This window comes from Bubalus kerabau, chromosome 1 (assembly GCF_029407905.1).
Source record: "Bubalus kerabau isolate K-KA32 ecotype Philippines breed swamp buffalo chromosome 1, PCC_UOA_SB_1v2, whole genome shotgun sequence".
NCBI lineage: Eukaryota > Metazoa > Chordata > Mammalia > Artiodactyla > Bovidae > Bubalus > Bubalus kerabau.
The window spans coordinates 173,302,915-173,315,074 of record NC_073624.1 but is presented as its reverse complement, the minus strand read 5'-3'; the positions used below and the strand labels follow the sequence as shown (position 1 = coordinate 173,315,074).

At 50.0% G+C, this 12,160-nt stretch overlaps 1 protein-coding gene across 35 annotated transcripts in view; it reads left to right on the top strand.

Moving 5' to 3' along the window:
- GATAD2A (GATA zinc finger domain containing 2A) overlaps positions 1 to 12,160 on the top strand; it is a 96,505-nt gene that overhangs the window by 17,018 nt on the left and 67,327 nt on the right. For 4 of the 35 annotated variants that reach the window (XM_055540396.1, XM_055540191.1, XM_055540280.1 and 1 more), the window contains exon 1: positions 4,550 to 4,617. The exons of 16 other annotated variants lie outside the window; for them this stretch is intronic. The gene's annotated coding sequence lies outside the window, so the exon portion shown is untranslated. Of the gene's footprint in view, positions 1 to 1,608; positions 1,827 to 4,479; positions 4,618 to 4,641; positions 5,181 to 12,160 lie in introns of those variants that run through there. 15 more of the 35 variants (XM_055540322.1, XM_055540181.1, XM_055540226.1 and 12 more) reach the window with 9 other exon arrangements.

Here is a 12,160-nt window from a genome sequence, read left to right as displayed (position 1 = left end):
GGATGCTGTGAACTGGTAAGCAGGACTCAAGGGGGCCTTCCTTCATCTGGGATCAGAGGACATGTAGGAGCTAAATAAGTGGAAAAGGGAGAGCATTTCTGGCAGAGAGAGTGTTTGGGATTGAAGGAAGATCAGTGTGGTTGGGGCAGAGAGAGACAAATGGGCAGGTTCCAGGGCTGAGGGGGTCCGGAATTTGCCATAAGAGCAGCGGGACCAGCTGAAGAGGGCAAGGCAGGGGCCAGTGTGATGAGGGCGCACTGGGGCGCGCGGCTAGACCTCCTTGGCCCGAGGCCGCAGAGGACTAGGAGACGCACCTGAAGGGCACGAGTGGGAGGGTAGTGAAGCCGCTTCTGAGATGTTGGCGTTTTCTGGTGTTCTCTTGGGAGAAAATAAAAAATGACCTGCAGAGTCTTGAATGTGTCAGTTTCCAAGACGCCAAAGTGTAATACTCTTACCACTGAATCCAGTTAAGGACTGTCAGTGTGAGTGTGTTAACCTCTGAAGGCATGGGCAACTCAAATACTTGTCTTGAGAACTACCTGTTTGGACTTGGGGTGTTTCTGTGCCATCAAATGGAATGGACAAGACTGTTTTCCCTGGGCTTATTTATTTCCCCCAATAATTGAGATAATTTATGCTCATTGTAGAAAACTAGGAAGGTTATGAAACGGGGGAGTAAGTGAGGTCTTCATGAGCCGTCGTCCTGGGGTAATAGAGCATCCTTGGGATTTCCTTATAGTTGTCGGGTTGGGAAGTGCCGCAGAACCAGAAGAACGAGTTGGCAGTGTCACAGTTTGAGGCTTACAGAACTGTGCTGCCAGCTAAGTGTGGTTGGTTGTTAGAATGGATGCTCTTGAGTTATATGAACTGTTTCAGGAGGTGAGTTAGTCAGTCTGGCTTCAGATTGCTATTTGTTCAGCTAATGAAACTTACTTCATTTGCCAACTGTGCAAAGCTACGTCTTTGTCTTGAATTAGGAAGGCAGTGTGTTAAGAAGGTGGAGGTAAAAGGCAGGGGACCTGAAGAGGTGGCAGTGAGGTGGAAGGTGGTGAGACTGTGTTATTGGAAACGAGTAGCAGCTGGGGACGCATCTTGCATACCTGTGGATTTTGGCAAACATGATGCAGGACTTCTTAGTCAAGAGGAGTGTCAGACCACAGGCTTCTTGCCCCTCCCCTTGCTTTCTAGGCTGTATTTGTGACCTCTTTTTTAGTCTGATGAAAATGTAGGTTAGTCTTTTAGGAGACAAAGAAACTTACTGTAATTGAAAACCTGCAGGTCACCTTAGGAAGTGACTGGGAATCCTCTGGAACACTCCAGGGTATGTGAGAAAGGGTCTTTGCAGCTTCAGTGCACTGCATCCACTTTCTCGCTCTCAGTCTTCACAGGGGTACCTGTTTCACAGGTGAGTTTGACAGGGATCTTGCTTTCCTGTCCTGATCCCCAGTTCTTGGATTCCTTATGTGTAAGGACTGAAGATTTGATATGTGTCCGAGGAAATCTGAGGTAGAATGTGCTGGCTGGGGTGGGCTGTACCTGCAAGGGGGCTCTCAACAGAATTGAGGCAGGAGTTTGGAGGGAAGGTTTGATGAGGTTGTAAACTTTGAGGCTGCTTGGCCTCAGGTCCAGCCATAGCTGGGGGTGGGGTAGAGGGCAGAGGCGGAGTCGGAGGCAGTATGGGATTGGAAAGAAAGTCTTCACTTGAGGCTGAAGAATCCTTCAGCTATTCTTCCTGTGTCTCCATCTCTACACTTGACACTACTTGACCTGCCTTGATGGCCAGGTCTTTTGATTTGAACCTTCAAACCTAATTCATCCTAAACGAGGTAATGCCTTTGAGCGCTCTCTAGTACTGCTGGATTACATGCTCATCCAGCTCCTCCTGGTGCGGGCGGGGGCGGGGGCGTGCGGCGGGGCAGGGTTCCCGGGCAGCAGGTCCCTGTAGAGGTGTCCTGGGCCAACCCTGGCTTTGCCTTAGGTTGGGTGTGGGCTCCACCCAGCCTCTTCGTAGTGACTTGACCTTGGTGAGCCTCATCCTCTGTTTCCCATTTCTTCTTCTTTTAAACATATTTGTTTTAACTACTTTATTTGGCTGTGCCAGGTGTTTGTTGTGGCATGGGAACTCTTAGTTTCCTGACCAGGGATCGACCCCAGGGCCCCTGCATTCAGAGTCTTAGCCACTGGGCCACCAGGAAAGTTCCCCGTGTTTCATTTCTGAAAAGGAGGAAGTATTGTCTCCCATGATGGCTGAGTTGGAAGTGAGATAATAAGTGCAAAGGGGCATAGTGCAGCACCTAGTGTGTGCCTGCTCACACGCTCAGGGCCACTGAGTGTGCTGTTGTGGCTGCAGTAGATGAGGCAGAGCTTAAAAGCTCATTGCGCTGCTTCTCGCGTGTGGAGCACCGCCGTGCTTGCGGGACAGATGTCGCTGTCTGCATGTTTGAGATGGAAGAAGGTGAAGCCCCTACAGAGGGTGATGCTTGCAGGGTCACCTTGCTGGGTTTTCTACATCTTTGACTGGGCCCCAGCCTTTCTAATCTCAGACTGAATGTTTCTCCCGTCAGCCTTGGGGCCTCCCTGGCAGTACAGAACGCCTGGGTTGGTGATGTCTCATCGGGGCAAAGGGGACACAGCCCCTCTTCCTGACCCTGGGCTTCCTAAACCTCACATTTTTATTTTCAGGGGGCTGCTCTTCCATTTGTAAGATGTTCACCAGGCAGATCCTCATGGGGTTCTGCCGTTGAGAACCAAGAGGGGCTTCTGTACGTCTGGCCTTATCATCGAGTTCCCTTTGGCCAGGGATTGGAAATAGGTTGCTTGATGGTGCTTGCAGTGACTAAAGGGAGAGTTTGGGCCTGAACCAGTCTTTCTTCTGCACTTAGGCTGCTTGGGAATCTGAAGATCTGACAACAACTTACCATTTTTCAGCTGTGGGCAGGTTGCCTGGCCACCTGGCCTCAGCTTCACCTGTAGATGGGCACTGTATTTTTAACCTCATGGGATGGTTGCAAGGACAACTGAGAAATGTTTGAACAAGTAGTTAGGGGTATCCTAACCCTTAGTCCTCCATTTACTTCTGAGATCAAACTCCTTCCCTGAGGGAATTCCCTGGTGGTCCAGTGGTTAGGACTCCTGGCCCTCCAATGCAGGGAGCGTAGGTTCCATCACTGGTTGGGGAACCAAGATCCAAAAACAAGCCAAAAACCAAAATCCTCCTCTGCCCAGAGGACAATTACAGGAATATCTCCCCCAGTTTTACATCTCAGTTATCAAGCACAATGAAACACTCAGATTGAGGAGCTAGATTTTCTTTATAACAAAATTCTACCACAGCCTAACAATTTGGAGGTCTTCAGAACTCATTGTAAGGAGATCTCACCTAAAAAGGTCAGTCAGGTTGCCCAGAAGGGAATTAAGAAACGCCTAGTGGTCTTAACTCTGCATATAATCCCAATATAACATTTCCTCCAATTCCAATTATTCTATGCAATTACCCTTTGAGTCAGTGGCTGTTAAACTTGACCCAACACATTTTTACCTAAGAGGAAGGTTCTCACCAGGACCTTGGAGGTGAGCAGGTTTCCAGGCCAGTTTTTCCTTACTTGAGTTTACATTTGTTGGGCTTTTGTGGCAGTGACAACAGATTTAGTATTCTTGTGTGTTTGGGGCAGGCTCTCACTGCTAGCCAGCAAGTTCTGAAATTTTTGCTGCTGCAACTTTGATTCACCCATGGGGCAAAGTTTTTCTTCTCCCCCAGTTGTTCAGTGCTGTGGGGAAAGTAGGAGCATGGCAAACAGAATCCTTGGTTTGAAGGTGTTGGTTGCATTGGTTGAGTCACTCCAGACCTGTGGTATTCTCAGGGCTTGCTTATCATTGACAGAACACTTTAACTTCATTTTCTTTTCTTTCCTGATTATTGTGTATGTAAAAGCTTAATGCATTCCTTCAATGGCAAGTGATTCTTTCAGAGGATTCTGGAGTCAGATCCCTCCCTGGGATTCTTTTTCGTGCACTGGGGAGATTTTGAGGGTTTGGTTAGTGTTTTCCTTGACACTTGTTTGATTAGCTGACCTTTTCAGCAGTTTGTGTGTTGGTCATCTGTCTCCTGCCTCTTTCCCCAGACCTTTAAGGTTTTTATTGTTGAAGCTTTCTGTCTCTTTCAACCCCACAAGTAACATTTCCTGATAACTAAAGTCTGGGGAGAAGGTGGGAGTCTCAGGTGTCAGTAGTAGTCGTGCCCTGGTCTGCTTTTGAAGTTTTCTTGGTTAAGGATATTAACAGACTCGAGTCTGGATTGAAATATCATTGCAGCCTACTGTCAATTTCTGTTTGTCAGGAAGAGCATTAGAAATGTAACTATTTTTGGTCCTTGGGCAGCAGACAAGTTTAATATTCACCTGGGACTAGCTTCTGTGTGCTGTTTCCGCTGAACCCAGCAGGCGGCTTACAGTCTTCCAGATGAGTGGGGCGGGGCTTGATGTTACAAACTGGAAACAGAGGCCTGAGAGGGGGAGTGGCCTGCCCTGTGTTAACTTGCAGAAGAGAGGAGGAGGCAGAGCTCTGTTTCCTCCTGGAGCCTCCTGGTCTGATCTGTTATCCTTACTTCTTTATGGCTTGGTTAGTTTCACAATTTTTGTTTTGTTTTAGGTTTCTCTTCCCTTTATTTATGTAGTGTAGGTCCACTGGCAAATTTCCTTCCTCAGGACCTTGTCTTTTGAGGTCATCACGGTATCTAATGTGAGGATGGGACAGGACACAGGCAAGAATTAAGGCTGCTTCTGGAGTCTCTGGGCTGCATTTAAAAGCCAGCAAACGAAACAGACTGTAGCTATGTTTCTTGTTCTGAAATTGAGTGGTTGATGGCTTTTAGTTTTAAGAGCATTAAACTGCTTTTCCCTATCTATTAAAAAACAAGAGATGGCACTCATTATTTAGGCATCCTCCAGATGAATCATTTTGAGTGACCATTTCAGGATTCAGAAAAGCTGGACATCAGATCCTGTATCAGGCTCTGCTAGTCGAGGGCAGGAGGGACGGTCCTTAACACTCAGGTAAGGGTGAGTCTAGAACAGCACATGCTGGCTGCTGAAAAGCTTTGAGAGAGGTTATTTTTCACTTAACCTTTATATGTGGGGGGAGTCGGCTCTGCCTGCTGAAGTCATCTTTAAGCCGTTTCACAGGTGAGCTGGTTACAGGGATTGAATGTGTTCTTGGATGAGAGAAGATTGGGGTAGGGGGTGCTGAGGAGTTCCGGGAGGGATGTTGGTGATTTGGGAATCTTGGCTCAGGATTGGACAGTTGTCCTTTCCTGCTGCTGGTGCCATTACGTACCCACTCAGCTCCCTCAGGGAGGATGGAAGGGGTTCCTCTTAACTTTCCAGAGATAAAATCAGGTGGCTCTGCCATGACATGCAGCGAAAGTGGAAGGTCCCTGGGGAAGGTGCTCTGCTTCGGGTGAGCACAAGAGAGACCTGCACGCACCTTCTGTGAATTTAAGATGGTGGGAGCATGCCCACTTTGTTGCCTTGGTTTACTGCAGAAAGGAGAAGGAAACTTAAATTGTAACCAGTCTTCTGTGAACCATTGTTGGCTGCTGCTTTTTCTTTTTTTAAGTTATTTTAAAAAAAGTTAGCCCGTTGACATTTAAGAGCCTAAGTTACTCTAGTAGGTGACCCATGGAGTGAAATGCAGTGCAGACGTCTCATCACTGCACAGTGAGTTGGTGACTCACACTTGGGCACACACTCAGGCCTCGGCACGAGTTGCGGGCTCTGAGATTCCCTAAGGAGAGATGCTGAGCTGGGTGACAGAGATGCAGAGATGTCCTCGGGCCCAGGTGGCCCCAGCCCAGCTCCTCAGTGAGTTGCCCTCATATTACTGAAGTGCACTGTGCACATATAATTTTTGTTAGATGTCATGACATGAGAAAGACAGGGCATCTGATCTGTGCTTGCCATGCACACTATTCTGAGAAGAGATGATTTCCTTGGTCTCGGGGGTCTTAACAGCTATTGTGAAGCAGGTTCGTTGTGTGGGACTGGACTGTTGGAGGGAGTGTTCCCTGCACTGGAGTGTCAGGGAGGGATGGCACTGGCAAATCACTGTCCTGGACCTCAGGGTTTATGGAAAGTCTTAGTGGGAAATAAGTTTGAAAAATGATTATTGTTGATGATCTTAAACGGAGGGCTGTTGACACTTGATACTAAAAGCACGGAGAGCCCTCAGGTTTGTGAGGAGGAAAATGCTGACTTGAATTGGGTAGGGAAGCCAGTGAGGTAAAAGGGCCACGGATAAGAGGCAGGCATGAGCTGACATTGCCTTGAATTTGCCTGATGGGGAGTAAAAAGCAGGGACAGGTGCCAGAGATCCTGTGCGTGAAGATCGGGTAGGGATTAAGTGGATACCAGGGGCTGAGGACAAGTCATCTGTTCATTCAGCAACTGGGGTCCCTTCTCTGCCTGGCCTGTGCTGTGCCCCTGGGTTCTGGCGATGGGTGAGATGGCTGGCTCCTGTCCTCGGGGGTCTTAACTCTTCATGGGGAGATAGGGCGCGGTGCTCTGGGAAAGAGGAAGGGTGGGCAGGAGCATGTCCAGGTGGTGGCTCCCGAGTGGGGACTGGAGGGTGACGCAAGCCCTGAGATGGTGGGCCTTAAGTTTTCAGGTGCTGAGTTTGAGCTAAGGTGAGGTGAGCTGGGTCCTAGAGAAGCGTGGTCTGAGATCGTGTCTCCTTCCTGGGAGAAGCCAGGCATTGTGAGACAGCTCAGCCTGTGGGCCTGGATGGCCGTTCTCTGCTTCACTGGGATTCATAGTGGATTGAGGTATGGGGGGTCGTGTGTGGTCATCAGGACCCAGGACCCTCATGAACTGAGGGGTGTGTGTCTTTGACCCTTCTCTGGGGGCTGGGTGGGAACTTGATTTGTCCTTGTGTCTCCTCCTCCCCAAACTAGCAGTGCTTTGTGTTAGATGAAAGTGTGGTAAATAACAGATAAAAGAATAAAATATCTGAGGGATGGTCCCGTATATGAACAGTTTGTTCTGCTCTGTTCCCAAGAGTGAAGTAGTGATGAGTGGATTGAAATTAGGAGGACACGGCCCTTAACTTCACCTGAGAAAGAGCTTTGTAGTAGTTAAGAGGGACCAAGAAGAGGCTCAATGTGATTCCTGTGCTCCAGGAGCTGGTTGGTAATCAGCATTTTCTAAAGTCTGAGAATTTTCCAGCTTGAGGCTTTGGACACTTTTCCAGACAGACCTAGAGCGATTAAGACACTTCCCTGAAACATCCACATGAATTTTTCCAACAGCTGCTACTTTCTAGTTTGAAAAAGTTACCCTGTTTCATGCATTGCTCAAATGCTTTCAAATCCTGACTCTTCTGGCCGAGTTCAGGGAAGAAGACAGGTGGATATCCTGCCAAATGACAGTACGGGTTTTGAGAGTAGGGAGGCGTTGTGGACGCAGGAAGGAAGGGGGCCTTGGAGACTTGGCCCTTGGAAAGAATGACTTGGTTCTGAGAGTGGCATCTGCCTGATGATGGCCAGGGTCCCGGTTTTGAGGTTAAGGGTGGGAGTGAGGCATCAGGAGAGTTAGGCTGAGGGCAGCAGACTGGTGCCTCGTGTACAGAGCTGGGCGGGCCAGCATGCGTCCCGGCCTCCAGCCACCTCAGGAATCCCTCCCTTCAGGGCCCGGGCTGTCCCCGGCTCCATGCTCCGTGGGCCGGGGAGACTGCCGAGTCAGTGACCAGAGGACCTGTCTCCTTCCCCGGTCTGTGTCTGCTCTGTCTCCTGCCCCCTGTGAGCACTTTGCTCTTCCAATGGAAGGAGAGCAGCTCAGTCTGCACGAGTCCTCGCCGCGGGCCCCAGGTCTGCTTGGTGGATGCTGAGTGTGGTTGGCGTATGTGTACATCTCACACAATGGAAAGGACGAAAGGGTCTTCATTTATATTTACGACCCGGGCTGGCAGTGTTGATCAGGTCCTCTTCCCTTAGCTTGTGTGTACCCTGGCAGGTAGGCACTTAGAAGTCTGTGCTTCAGCACCCTCCGAGGGTTTTAGTGCCTCTCATAGAAGGTGAAGACCCACCTGAGTCCCTGAATTTGCTGTATGGTTTGTGGAATGGGGTTTGCACAGCGAGGTTTCCTGAAATTCAGGAAAGGGGTTTCCTGAAATTCAGGAAAGGGTTAAGTTAGTGTGCTCTATTAAGAGGAACGGAGGTTGTGCTTTCCTTTGTTTTAGGACGTTCTCCCAGAACCTTGGGAAGGATCCAGCCTTAGGATGGCCTTAGTTAGAGACAGGCGGCTCCCCAAGGTATCATGGTTGAGATTGGAGCCTGGGTCTGGATCCCCATTTAACCCTGTAACCCTGGCCAATCACCATGACTTCTCTCAGCCTGTTTTCTCACCTGTCAAGTGTTCCAATGATGTGTGGGTGACGGTGGCGGTCCCCCCGTGTGAAGTGTGGGTAGTGTTAGCGGTACCTGTGTGGAGTACGGGTAGCGTTGGTAGTACCTCATTCTGTGGTTATGAGGATTAAATGAAATCAGGCATGTAAAGTACTGGCACCACGCCTGGCACCAAATAAAGAATTTAATAATTGTTAGCCACTGTTACACTTTTCTTTTCCTCCTTTAGTAACAAAATCTCTTGTCAGTGTGCTACAGGTGATTCTCTGGATGTTCCTGCCTTTGTCGGCAGTGGGCTTTTTTTTCTGCAGCAGTTTGAGTCTGTGTGCCCAGCGGTGGCTTTGTCAATGAAGAGTTAGGCCCTCCCCTTCCCATGCCACCAAAGCTTGATGAGCACTGGAAGGAGTCCTGGACCACGGGGGACCGCGGAGCACCCACTTCCAGCAGTCGTGTCACTGGGGCCTTGGGGACAGAGCTGCAGTGACTGGGACCTAGGTCTGTGTGAGGCGGCTGGTGACAGAGCATGGCAGTGGGGTGGGCCGCGGAGGAGGCCAGAGGGGTCCTGCAAGGCGCGCCCAGTAAAGGGGAGGTGACTGGACACCTCGCTCTTGCCTCCCTGGCACTCCTCCTCCTCCCCCCTCTTCAGCCCTTTTGGTCTGGGAGGGCTGGTGACCTGGGACTCGAAGCGACTTCCCAGAGGGTTTCTTGCTTAGGTTGGCTTATGTTGGCAGGACTGTGCCATTGGGACGAGATGGACTAGTGGGCTACTTGGGGCCACTTAGCACCGTGTTTCTCTAGAATGTGTGGTCTGCGCTCTCAACAACTGACAGCTTCGAAGTGCACCTTTGCCTGGAAGATAAAGTGTGTGCTGGCTGGTGTGTGTGCCCACGTGCTCGTGCTTGTGCACCCGTGTGAAGGCTCTGTGTGTGCCGTGTGTGCCTGCTGGCTGGCGTGGAGCCCGACCCAAGCAGGCACTCTGCTGTTCGCAAATGGAGCAAAGACATTTCAGTCAGTGTTGGATGTGGACTTTGTGTGGCAGAGTCCTGCCTTTTGTGGGGTCCCTGGCTTACTCTGGGGTGAGTTTCAGGTATAGGCAAAGTCCCCCTGAGGCACAACCCACAGGTTCTTTGGACTTCTTATCTTAAGGCAGAGATTCACATGGCGTTTGCATTGTACCTCACAGCCCATCAGTGTAGACTAGAGTCTACCATCAAGGAGAATTCCAATTTGCAGCAGAGGACAAAGCAAAGCATATTTCAAAATTCTGGTCTCACCGCTGCACCCCTGGAGGCAGGCACTCTCCTGAAGCCTTGGTGGGGGCGGGGGGCCCCGCTGCCTCTCTCCTGGAGCCGCTCCTCCAGGTGTCCGAGTCCCTAGTGCAGTTTCCTTCCTGTCTGCTCCCCAGATGCTGGCTTCTTGGCCGAGTGGAGCAGGACTCTTCCCAGCCAGCGAGGCACCTCCTCTCCGCATTGGCCCTTCTGTGAGGAGGAAGCACTGACGGCCACAGAAGCGGGTGTCGCCCTGCTCCCCTCTTGCCCGCCTCCTCTAAGACCTTAGGGGGCTCTGCTTCTCCATCTTGGGCTCCACTTACCCTGTAAGGGCTGGGAGCAGTGGACAGTTGGATGGTCCCCTGAAACACCCTCCCTTAGAAACCCCTCTATCCTGACGCTCTCTGATCGTATCTTTATTGTCGGGTGCGTTGTCAGGAAGATACAGTGTATGTTCGTATCATCTCTGTTTATTTTTAATTGGCTTGTGTAGTGCAGGCTTGTGTGTAGGACTTCCCCGGTGGCTCAGATGGTAAAGAATCTGCATGCAGTGCAGGAGACCTAGGTTTGCTCCTTGGGTTGGGAAAATCCCCTGGAGGAGGGCATGGCAACCTACTCTAGTATTCTTGCCTGGAAAATCCCACGAACAGAGGAACCTGTTGAGCTACAGCCCATGGGGCTGCAGAGAGTCGGACACGACTGAGCGAGTAAGCACAGCCCAGTGCAGGGCCGCAGTTTACTGGTGGGTGTTGCCATTGTGGTTTCTTTTTTGAAACCTTGCAGCATTCTAATCAGTTGTGCAATTTAAAAGAATTATTTTTCTTTATGGCTGCGCTGTTTGTTGATGTGTGTGCGTTTTCTCTAGTTGTGGCAAGTGGGCACTACTCTGTAACTGTGATGCTTGAGCTTCTTCCTGTGGTGGTTTCTCGTGTTGCGGGGTGTGGGCTGAGTAGTTAAGGCGCATGGGCTTAGTTGCTCCATGGCATATGGGGTCTTCCCAGACCAGGAATTGAACCCGTGTCTCCTACATTGGCAGGTGGATTCTTTACTCCTGAGCCACCAGGGAAGCCCTTGCCAGTATTTTTTTGTGCAGTTTATTTGGGGAGTGGAGAGAAGGACTGAGTGATAGTGAAGCATGTCAGGGACTTGGGCCCGGTCTGGGAAGCAAATTTCTAGAACTGTACTTGTAGCTGTGGGTATACCAGCCCCATGGGATTTGTTCTGTACACAGGCCTCAAAATGTTAGAATGATGTTATTCTGCCTCGAAAAGGTGTTGTGTTGAGTGAAATAAACCAGACAATAAAGGACAAGTACTGCGTGATATCTACTTAAATGAGATGCCCAGAGTAGTCAGGTTCATAGAAACAGAAAGTAGGATGGTGGGCGCCTGGACGGGGTGTGGGGGAGGGAAGAATGGGTGATGAGTGTGTCATGGGGACAGAGTTTCAGCTTTGCAAGGTGAAGTGGTTCTGGAGATGGGTGGTGCTGATGGCTGCACAGCAGTGGGAGTGTGCTTAGTGCCGCTAAACTGCACCTAAAATGACTAAGACCAAAAAAATGACTAAGTCAGTAAATGTTACGTATATTTTATTAATACCACATTGAGGAAGAAAAACAAAAGGGAACCTTTGTGAATTTAGAAATATCCTGCATCTTTATGAGAGCAGCATTTTTATCCTCCAAATGTTAGCTTAGAGAGAAAGGAACAAAGGCACTCCCATTTTGATGGTCTGCCTTATGTCAGATACTGGGGGCTTTAAAAAGATACACATAGTTCTAGAAGGCTCATTGTAACATCATCTTGGGAGCATGATTCCGTGGGTGTTCTTTGGTCCCTAGGAGGGTGGGGCCTGGATGCTCTTCTCCCCTCGGTAGGGTGACACAGGACTGGGGTCTGCAGGAGGTTAGGGGGAGCAGTGTCCTGGAACACCTGAGGTCTCCCCCGCCCCGTGCCTGAAGAGGCTGAAGGTACCCCTTGTTTCCCGTTGCCCTTTGTCAGAGAACCCCTCAGGGTGGCGCGTATTTACGGGCGTGCACACAAGGGGGACTCGGGTTCGTAGGTCCTCACTGCCAACACCGAAGTTGTTTCCTCTTTTGTTCTGACATTTTCTTCAGGGTGTCCTTTCATAAAGTAACACACTAATGCTAAACCCTTCAAACACTAGTCTCAGATCTGTCTAGAGGTGGACATTTGATTCCTGTGCATTTTAAATATGGGGGGAGGTGGTTTCTCTGACGTTTTGAATGCACCTGCAAGGTGGATTGCTTGGGCAGCTGCTAGGGAGTGAGCGTGAGGACACTGAAATGCTACTGCTAAGTCGCTTCAGTCGTGTGCGACTCTGTGTGACCCCATAGACAGAAACCCACCAGGATTCTCCAGGCAAGAAAACCGGAGTGGGTTGCCATTTCCTTCTCCAGTGCATGAAAGTGAAAAGTGAAAGTGAAGTTGCTCAGTCGTGTCCGACTCTTAGCGACCTCATGGACTGCAGCCCACCA